Source organism: Eublepharis macularius, chromosome 1, assembly GCF_028583425.1.
Source record: "Eublepharis macularius isolate TG4126 chromosome 1, MPM_Emac_v1.0, whole genome shotgun sequence".
NCBI classification, from domain to species: domain Eukaryota; kingdom Metazoa; phylum Chordata; class Lepidosauria; order Squamata; family Eublepharidae; genus Eublepharis; species Eublepharis macularius.
Genome location: NC_072790.1, coordinates 134,191,500 through 134,202,986, shown reverse-complemented (window position 1 = coordinate 134,202,986; position 11,487 = coordinate 134,191,500).

Below are 11,487 nucleotides of genomic sequence, written 5' to 3'. Positions count from 1 at the left end.
ATGTAGCCTGTTATAGTCAATATTTAACTTCAAAGTAAGCATAAGCATTATTCCATATGTTTTATTTTAGCATGAAATTAATCTTGGCTGTGTATGATTGGACATTAATTGTCAAATATGGCTAAATCCACCTGGCTTGTTTTTATAAGGTTATGAGATATCACCTGAGACAGCTAGAATTTAAGAGTGTCATTAAGAACTGCTATAGCTAAGGTACTAGTATTGTCCCATCTCTGACACTTCCAAGTGCTCTAGTGATCCCTATATTTTAAGGTATTTGAACATGTTTACATAATAAAGCACCAAAGTAAAGTATAGGAATGGCAGTGTCAATATAATGGGTTGTATCCTACCACTCTTTTCATCTGAATTTTGTACTTTCCTTCAGCACACAGAACATGAGGCAGAAAGCTCTGCACTTAGCTGAGTGGAGAGGCAGGATACAAGTCAATATTTGCTCAGTCTCATTTTAGATACTATTTGTCTGCCTTTGATATATAAGGTTATACACTCTCCCAAGGAGACAGTAACTCAACGGAGAGCAGTAGTAGTAAATGCCCCCTTAATGGAGGAGGTAATATTTGCATCCATGGTGGATCTGTTTTTTAAAAATAAACCCTTCCTTTGATGCCTCTGACCTTAACATCTCTGAGCCATTTCCAACCTGTCTTCTTACCTGTTTTTTGCACTGAAGTGATCTATCTCCTCGTAGGTCACCTATACTAAGAAATGGGTAGGAATAGTGTGACCTGTTAATACTAAAGAGCTGTGTTTTTAAAAATTATTTGGAAAGAAAATGAAAAATTTTAAAAAGCTTTATATACAATTTCAAAAAATAATGCAACAATAGTGAGAAATCTACACATTTATACACAAGTATCCATAAAAAGTTTCTGAAAATCTAAAAGTATGTTCATCTGCAGTTGTCTATATGCATACGTTTGAGTATAGGTAAAGTTATTACTATTTATTTATTTATAGTCTGTCTTTCTCACTGAGACCCAAGGCAGATTACACAGTGCAAGTCTGTAAGTTCAACAGCTAGGACATTCACTGAACAAATACAATAGGGTATGCATTGTAGAATTCTTAGGAAAAAAGCATAAATCCAAACATGCAGATGAAACATTGCTGAAACAAAGCTTAAGTAATTAAACAGGACATCTTTAACAATGTGGAAACTACCCAGTAGGAGCATATCTACATCAGCAGACAGTAGCTAGTAGAATAATCAACAGACCTGGATTCTTTGGCATTCCTTACAGCACAGCCCTATTACCTGAGTAAAAAGCCCTCCTGAATAATTTAGTTTTGCATAGTTTGCACCATAAGGTACGTATGGGTACCTGTAGATTTTGCCCAGAAGGCCCTGTTCAAATGAGCAAAGTTGTAAGGTCCTCCATCCATTGAATTTTGAGAAGTGGGCATTTGTCCCTCGAATGTAGTAATACAAGCTTTTTTAAGCTACATTAAGGACACGGTCCATTTTTGTTGACAATTGGTTAGGTTACAGGTTGCAAGCAGGCAGTTTAACATCCTCGGGAATCAATGGGTATTCTAATACAAAATTAATATATAATAACTTCCTCAGAAAAAGATTGAATAATTAGACATACCTGAAGTATATGTGTAAGGGATGTGTTCTGTAAGCTACAGTGCCAGCAATTAGATATTGTATGTAGTATTTTATTAAAAAGGCATATTTATGGTATTCAGCTGAGAAAATGATAAAAACTCATCATACCCTATCAATTGATTATGTGTAAAAATCCCCCTATCAGTCCAAGCCTTCCATGGGAAAGATTTTCTCCCTATTTTTAAATTGCATTTTAATGTGTTTTATAAGTACCTGTTGCTAATGTGCATATACAGAGAGCAAGGATACCATGTCTTCTGCCCTTTTTTGTATTCACATGGAGAGGAACAGTAGGATGGCGAAGATTGGTGGAGAGGATTACATTTGGTGATGGAGACGATTGTATTTTGGCACAGGCAGATCCAGAGACCCTCTTCCTTGCAAAAGCATTCCCTTGTTAATGCTTTGCAAATCTGCTTGTAGTATACAGCCCTCCCTAGGAAAGCTGATCTTAGGTGAGTGAATCTCATCCTGCTGCCTAGTGGTTAAAAGTCCATGCTGGGTCCAGGGCCAGATCGAGGGGGGGCAGGGGGGTAGTCTGCCCCCGGTGCCACCAGGGAGGGGGCGCTGGGAGCAGCTGTCAGCTGCCGGAGCGTGCAGGTGGCAGCATGGGCAGCCTCGCAGCCCCCCGTGCTGCCTTTCGCCTGCCCCGTGGGATGGGGTGGCCGCCTTGCTGCGCACCCCCTGTTCTGCAGGGCAGGCAAAGGGCAGCGCGGCCGCCTGTGCCATTCGCCTGTCCCACAGGAGAGGGGGCAGCCGGCCGCCCCTGTCCCGCGGGGCAGGCGAAAGGCAGCGCGGGGGGCTGCGAGGCCACCCGTGCCATTCGCCTGCGGAGAAGCGAATGGTGCGGGCGGCTTCCCAGCCCCGCACACTGCCTCCGGTGCCCCGTGTGATGATGTCACCAAAATGATGTCATCATGCCGCCCCGGGAGCACGCGTGCACGCACAAGGCCAGACTAGGGTTGCCCCAGGCACCAGCAACCCTAGATCTGGCCCTGATTGGAACTTAAATAACTTGTTCCTAGATGTCCAGGCATTGGTTATGGCCAATAACCAATGCCTCTGTGAGTCAAGTGACTGGGATATGGCCTGGCTACGGAGTCTGGAAGGGCCGGAGGATAGAGGGGGAAATCCACCTCTCTGCTGAAGAGTTTAAATATATCTGCAGTCTTTTGTGTTTGTGGTTCATCTGCAGTAGAGAAAGGGGAGAGGTAGAGGAGGCTTGTCTCTATCTCCTGCCTTTCCAAAGAGATGTGTACCTATCCTGAAGGCACTTTTGTAACTCTCATGTGCTGTAGCTAGACATTAGTAACTTTCTTTCCTTTTTCCTTTTTCTTTACTAGCCTTAATGTGCTACATATTCCTACATATTTATATTCTAATGTTCTCCAATAGAGATCTTCCTTTGGTTAAGAACAAGCTGTGTCAAAAGGTGTCCTCACCTATTGGCCTACTGCTCAGCCATTTGCTAGTACTTTGTGCATGGTCAGAGGTTCACCAGTTTCCAAACAGCTGGTGAAGGTAGGAACGTATACATTTAGGAGGGGGGGACAAAAAATATTATGAACAGGAGGGATTGAGGGAAATCCTGCCCCACCTCCTCCGGCCATTGCTTACTAGCAATGTAGCACGTGCTTGTGTTTTTCTTTGATTCTATTGATTTCCTGGGTAATGGAATTTCTGCTTTCCATTCAGATCCTTGCATAGAACACTCCTAGCAAATCACCTTCAGAGACAAGCAAGTAGCAGTTCTATCTTCCTCCTATGTGGGTAGAGAGGCCTTTTTGGATGAGTAGGGGCACCTTGTTCAGGGTGTTATACATGGTGTTATACTAGGGTTGCCCTGTCCCCTCACCCTGTGGGTGGGAGGTGGGAGACCTGTACTCCCGGTTGTGGGTTTCCACTTCTGTTTTATTCCAGGAAAGTGTCTGATACCTTACTACCCTCTAGGAAATACTCTACTAACAGAATATACACTTCAAAGAAGGCCTTGTCAGATGGAGCAGAAGAAAAGGTGTCAAACCCTTGAAATTTAAGATCAAATCTATTCTGCCTCATTTGCAAGACAACCATGCTAGTGGGGTCATGTCTTCTACATTAAGACAACAGGTCACAGCTCTGATGATGGTATACCACGATTTCAGGGACTGAGTCTATCCAGACACCCCCATATACATTATTTTCTCAAAGGTTCCACTCTAAAAGATCCAATGCAAATACACAGATTTCCAGCATGGAAATTACATACTGTACTGTCTCCCCTTATTAGGCATCCATTTGAACCTATTAAAGAAGGGTTGATGACAGCAGAAACCAATACAACCTTCCCTGTGACATTCTGGACAGGGTGGAGAACAAAGCGTGCCTTGGCCAATAATGGGCAATTACAGTTGCTGTCTTATCCTTCATCATTTTGCTGTTACAGTCATAAAAGAAAGAGGAGGGAAGGCATACAGCAGACTACCTGACTAGGAGATTTGGAAAGCATCTCCTGAGGAGGATTTCCTTTTGTCTGCTCAAGAGCAGTACTGGGGACACCTCTTGTTGAGTCCCTGTTTCAGAACAAGGGTTGAAGGAAGTCCATATAGATGGACCATTTGTAATTGAGATTCTTGGACCGACTTAAGGCATCTGCTAGAGTGTTGTCCTCCACAGCGATGTGAATGGCTGTGAGGGAAACCTGATGTTGGATTTCCCATTCCCAAATCAGGGAGGATTCCTGGGAGAGGGACAGAGAGACCGTGCCACCCTGCTTGTTCAGATAATGCATGGCAGTTGTGTTGTCAGTGCATATCTGAACATTCTTGCCTTTGACAAGGTGGAGGAAGGCTTTTAGGGCAAACCAGATAGCCCTCAGTTCCAGAAGGTTGATGTGAAACTTTGGCTCATGTTGAGACCAAAGGCCGTTCACGTGATTATCTCCAGAGTAAGCCCCCCACTCCAACAGGGAAGCATCCGTGTAGATGGAGAGGTGAATGGGGCTGGAACCGAATGGGGTTCCTACTATTAGATTCCATTCATTGTTCCACCATGACAGGGTTTTGTGAATAAGCCTCAGAACTGACAGTCACTTGTACAGGTTCTGATAGTGTGGATGAAATTTTGCAACAGCCAAAGCCGAAGCTTGGAAAATGGCACTATCAGTGTCAGAGAGGCCATAAAACCGAACAATTTTTGGATTTCCCTTACACTTTGGTGTCTGTTTAGAGTGTTTTGAAACCAAGTAATACATTCCTTGATGGGAAAAACTTGAGCTAGTGTGGAGTCCAACACGGCTCCCACGAATGTTACCTTCTGTTGTGGAACCAAGGAAGACTTCTCCAAGTTGACCCTTAGATCCAATTGCTGGAGGGTTGACAGTACTAATGAAGTGTGATGAGACACTGACTCCCTGGACTGACGTACGATAAGCCAGTTGTCCAGATAGGGAATTACGGTGCAACACTTCTCTCTGAGGTGGCTGACCACTACAGCCATAACCTTGGTGAATACCTGAGAGGCAGAGGGGAAACCAAAAGGAAGGATCTTGTATTGGTATTAGGGGTGGGCGATTCAGGCTTCTGATTCGGGTAAAGTACCCAAATCGGGCCTGATTCGCAATGATTTGGGATTTGCGAATCGGCCCCAGCATGCTGGGCCTGGTTCAGCAACCCTGAATCAAAGCTTCCCAAAGCAATTCGTATCGCTTTCGGAAGCTTTGGGTCAAGGGGTTTAAATGCCCCTTTCCGTGCCACTTTGCAGCAGCATGGAAAGGGGCATTTAAACCCCAGGATCAGCTGCTTGGCTGGGGAGATCCCCACCAAGCAGCTGATCCAGCCGGCGAGGGTTTAAATGCCCCTTACCGTGCCACCGTGAAGCAGCACGGAAAGGAGCATTTAAACCCGTGAATCAGCTGTTTGGCAGGGAGATCCTAGCCAAGAAGCTGATCTGGGCCTTCCCCACCACCCTGCTGGCCACTGCGGTGGAAGAGGAGGTGGTGCGGGCCCTGGAGGAGCCAGCTCCGGCCTTCCCTGCCTACCAGCTGGCCGCTGTGGCGGCGGAGCAGGTGGTGCGGGCCCCGGAGGAGCCGGCTGCAGCCTTCCCCGCCGCCCAGCTGATTGGCCTCCCCTCTCCCTGCCAGCCAGGTAAGTGGGGTGGGGGATGAGGGGGTGGGTTTGCCCCGGAGGGTGGGGGGTTTGCTCCCCCTCACTTCAGTATGCTCTGAATCTTTATGGAGCATAACGAAGCGAGCTAAATACCAGAATCCCGAAGCTTATTTATGAAACAGATATCTAAGATGAGGCGGGAGTCCCCTGACTTTTTAGTGGGAATAAATCCCATCGGAACCGGAGGATGGAACCGGTTCTATGGCCAGTTTCAGTAATAGGCTCTGCACTTCCTTCACCAAAAGTGTTTGAAGCAGGGAGAGGTTCGACTGGGGAGGAATGTTCAGAGGAATGGATTCAGACTCTAGAGAGTTATCTTCCCAAACTATAGACAGTATCTAGAGCTCTTCGGTAATTTTCTCCCATGCCTATAAGGGCAGGGATTGACCGACAGGGAGGGAGATAGCTTGACGTCAAAAACCCTGTATAGTGGAGCTCGACTGCTACAGAAGGAATCTTATTGGATGACTCCCACTAGGAAGACAGGAAGTGGAAAGAATTTGTTCCTGCCTCCCTGTACAGAGGGTGGGGATCACCCACCGAGATGTCCTCCTCTTTGGAGGGAGAACAGGCAGCACTAGCTCTGCTGTAAGTTTAGTGTCCCCCATAAGGAATAATGGCAGACTTGCAGAATAGGTTGGTTTTTTTCTACAAAGTCTTTGTGAAAGGAAACAAATACCAGACCACAAACAAGGAAGGATGACAAATCAGATTTTTCAGTGGAAAGGTAAAAAAAAAATAATTGTCAGTCACTGTAAGAATAGGAAAAAGAAACAGATGTATAAAGGGGTTTATTTTTATGCTGATGGCTGTCTTGTGCTCTCCTACAAGGCTGCTCCATAATCACCCTTTTAGGAATCAGTAGAGAGAAGTGCAGCTACGCAGAGTGGCACCTACTTCGGAGGTCAGTAAAATTGAACCCCTTTCTACTTGAAACTTAGAATAGAGGGAGGACTGTGTTCTGTGACCCTCATACACATACTCCATTGAAAATAATGTTCCTGAACTCCAGGACTAAAAAAACCTCATAAATTTGAATCCATTAATGTCCCACCTACTGGAAAATTAGCAATCATGATAAAAATTCCTCCCAAAGCCTGGATTCAAAATTATAGAAAAAAAATTCTTGGCACACATCCCTATAAATCAATACTATCCAAATTTTCTGCCTTCCCAACAAGCATTATCTCTGTCTTATCTGGATTAAAGTTGAGTATGTACGTTGCTTTCAGCCACTTCACCTCTGGAAGTTGGAACAATGAGCTATAAACCTAGGTGTCATCAGCATATGGGTGAAAACCCACTCCAAAGCTCCTAATGATCTCGTCCAATAATTTTACATGAAGATTAAAAAACACTGGGGATAAAATGAACCCTTGGAGTACTCCACACATCTGGTCCCAGCTAGCTGCCTCTGCCTCTCCTATGGTAACTGTTTCTTGCCAACAAAGAATGAAGAATTCCCATGGAGAGAGGTCCTCTATTGCAGTCAGGCTGCCAAAATATTATGGTAGACTGCCCTTATCCAACTGTAAGCAAAGGTTATCAACCAAGGCCCCAAGAGCTGCTAACATCTGGAGGGGCTTTGCTCCATTTTCCCACCTTAAGATAGTTGTGAATTTTTCACAATGCCAGAGCTGAGGTTGTGGAACTCTCTCCTATGAGATTAATTTGTTATTGTCCCTATTAATTATTGGAAAATCAATATTGTTTTGATCTAATTTAATTAATTGTGATTTCTTGTTTAAAATATTTCCTGGCAAGAGGATGCTATGAAAGCCTAATTATATGTCACAGTTGTCTTATGTCCTATTTGGGTAATTAGGTGCATGTGTGAGTTAATTCAGATTGGGACCATGGTGTACATAGATATAAGATACTCTCTCCCATACTATTTTCCTGACCTGAAATAGCCTTGGCAGTCATTATTGCTTCTTAAGAGAAACATATGCATTTTCCTCAATAGGGCAAATAGTGGCCACTGAGGTAGTTTGAGTCAAGAAAATGGCATGAGGGGGATAGTTAAGCCATCTCTCCCCATTACTATGATCCCAATCCAAACCAGTGTGTGCATGCCAGGGAATTAATTTCCCAGTACAGAATTTGTAAATGCACATCTACATATTCAGGGAGGAAGTGAGTAAAACGTAATGTGCAGTTAACCTCAGTTATTGGTTAAATTTGTGTATGCCTTGCTGGTTTTAATGTTTTAGTCTGACTTCTGTTGCTGGGAAGATATTAGAACAGATTTTAAAGGGATCAATCTGTAAGCATCTGAAGGACCACTCAGTGATCTGGGGAAGTCAGCATGGTTTTGTTCCTAACAGATCTTGCCAGACCAACCTGGTTTCCTTCTTTGATCGAGTGACCAGCTTACTGGATCGGGGGAACTCTGTTGACGTGATTTATCTGGATTTCAGTAAAGCTTTTGATAAGGTCCCCCATGACATTCTGATGGGCAAATTGGAAGACTGTGGAGTAGACTATAGGACAGTTTGGTGGATAGGGAACTGGTTGGAGGACCGCACTCAAAGAGTGGTGGTCAACGGCGTTTCATCAGATTGGAGGGAGGTGTCCAGTGGGGTGCCGCAGGGCTCGGTTTTGGGCCCCGTACTTTTCAATATTTTTATCAATGATCTGGATGAAGGAGTGGAAGGGCTGCTCATTAAATTTGCTGATGATACCAAATTGGGAGCGGTAGCAAACACCCAAGAAGATAGAATTAAAATTCAACAAGACCTGAATACTCTGGGGAAGTGGGCAGCTGTGAATAGGATGCAATTCAACAAAGACAAGTGCACAGTATTACATCTGGGCCACAAAAATGGGAAGCACAAATACTGGATGGGGGATACACTTCTGGGCAGTAGTATATGTGAAAGGGATCTTGGGGTAAGAGTGGACTGTAAACTGAATATGAGCAGTCAGTGTGATGCAGTGGCAAAAAAGGCTAATTCAATCCTGGGTTGTATCAAAGGGGCCATAGCATCGAAATCGCAGGAGGTCATAGCCCCTCTCTATACTGCCTTGGTCAGGCCACACCTGGAGTATTGTGTGCAGTTCTGGAGGCCTCACTTCAAAAAGGATGTGGACAAAATCGAGAGGGTGCAGAGGAGAGCGACAAGAATGATCAGGGGTCTGGAGACTGAGCCCTACAAGGAAAGGCTGAGGGCCTTGGGAATGTTTAGTTTGGAGAAGAGGAGGTTGAGGGGGGACATGATTGCTCTCTTTAAATATTTGAAAGGCTGTCATTTGGAGGAGGGCAAAGAGCTGTTCCAGTTGGCAGCAGAGGGTAGGACGCGAAGCAATGGGCTAAAACTACATGCACAAAGGTACGGTCAGAGTAGTTCAAAAGTGGAATCAGCTGCCTAGGGAGGTGGTGAGCTCCCCCTCACTGGCAGTTTTCAAGAAGAGGCTGGATGAATACTTGTCAGAGATGCTTTAGGCTGATCCTGCACTGGGCAGAGGGTTGGACTAGACGGTCTGTATGGCCCCTTCCAACTCTATGATTCTATGATTCTATGATTGATCATTGTTTGGAGTATATTATGTGTTTATAATGTAACTGATTCTGGTTTTGTAGGTGAAATATTTTAATTAATTATAAATGAATAAGAATTAAATCCACCCACCCTACCTGAATAGCTCGTTAGTGTGACTGCCGCTTATCCAACAAGGTTTCACAAGCGAATCCCCAACTGCTTCAATGGACAGAGGGAAGTGCATGGCAGTTCTCCCCTCCAATGTACATGTGGTCTTAGCTGGATTGTTGCATGATTATGTAAGAGCACTGTCAGGTAATGGAGAGCAAGGAGACATTAAAGAAGGCAACGACTTGTTTCTACATTTAAAACACGTGTTAAATATGTCATTAAATGTCACATTTTCTACTTTTCACATTATATTTTTAAATAATCTTTTTTCTTGTTCTTTAGGAACGTATTACCAATATTTAATAGGCCAGATTCACAACAATGACTTTCTAAAGTCATAATTAAATTTTCTGGGCAAGGCTTCTTATTGCTTAAAGAAAGGAAAGAACAATTAAGTCCCATCTTTTAAGGGCTGCATTTTTGTGTCACTGTGAACACTGTGGAAATTGTGATAGTAAACTAACTGTCTCTGTAGGACAGCATGGTAAGCATATGTTTATACGCCCCTAAGGGACAGCTAAGCACAGCATGATGGCTCTTCCTTTTTTCCAAATACTGGGTTCCATTAATGAAGATAAATGTACATTGAATTCTTCCCCAATACTACTCTTCTGTGTTATGCAATTGCAATGGCTATAGTTGTAACTGCAGGAAAACAGCAATTAACAACAATCATGTAGTTACCACAGAGACAATATCCTTCTGGTGTTTGAAGGATGTGATGTGCACAGTTACCAATGGGATGCAAAATTGTCTCAGCATAGAAAAGTGAATCATTCTATGAAACCAATTACAGTTTCCTGTTTAATCTATTTCTTTCATGCAATAATTCTCATCAAGAAACGAAACAGTGCTATTTGGGCAAACAAAAGTGCTCTGCAAGTGCTCCAGAATTTTTCAGGAGCTTGAAGATCTCCTGTGTGGCTAGGCATAACAATTTGTATGACTTCACTGTAAGTATTTCAGTTGTCCCCCACTTTTTAAAAAGTGATATAGTAAGAAGGCCATATGGCATGATATTTCTGAATAGGTAGTTTGGCTCTTAATCCCAGTGCTTTAAGAACTGTTCCTACATCTGAAGTTAATGTGGATTATTTTCCCCCTGTAAAATTTCTTCTTGTGTTGATGCCTTTAGACTATGCATGGTCTAGACTTAACTTGTATGGCTATACTGAAGAGACTGGGTATACTGTTTGAACACATCAGATATTGTATTCAAGATATGAAGAGTGCTTCAGTCTACCTTAAGGATACTACCACTGTCTACCGATAACCGCCTGGAGTCAGGAGTTCTTCATCTAAACTCAGTATTCTGATGGCATAAAATGAAAAATAAAAATCACTCCTAAACATGTTCTCAAACAAGCAAATGTCTGGTTCTTATGAATGATAGCATTTTCCCAGACCAGGGGTGCCAAAACTTTCTTAGCCTGCAGGCTTCTTTAAATTTCTGTAGCAAAGAGTCCAGTAGCACCTTGAAGACTAAACAAGTTTATTGTAGCATAAACTTTCAAAAGCCACAGCTCTCTTCATCAGATGCATGGAGGGTATGAAGAAATTGGCCAGAGATATATAGGTGGTGAGGGGGGGGGGAGGGTGCAGGAAGTAAGGGTCATGTAAATGTAAATAAGTTCATGAAAGAGGAGGAGTGCACAATCCAGGCTGGGTGTGACCCCTCCCTTCCATGGCAGAATCTGAATAGAATGCCTAAAGGCAGTTACTTTTGGTAATGAGATAACCATTCATAGTCTCTATTCAATCCAAGTCTGACTGAGTAAAATTTACATATGAATTCCAATTCAGCACCTTCCTGTTAAATTTTGTTTTTGAAATGTTTCTGTTGAACTACGGTGACCTTTATGTCCTTGATGGAATGTCCTGGTAGATTGAAGTGTTCTCCCACTGGTTTCTGGATGTTTCCATTTTTAATGTCAGATTTGTGTCCATTTATTCTTTTGTGCAGAGGTTGGCTGGTTTGTCCAATGTACAGAGCAGATGGACATTGTTGGCACGTGAGGGCATATATCATGTTGGAGGAAGAGCAGCTGTAAGA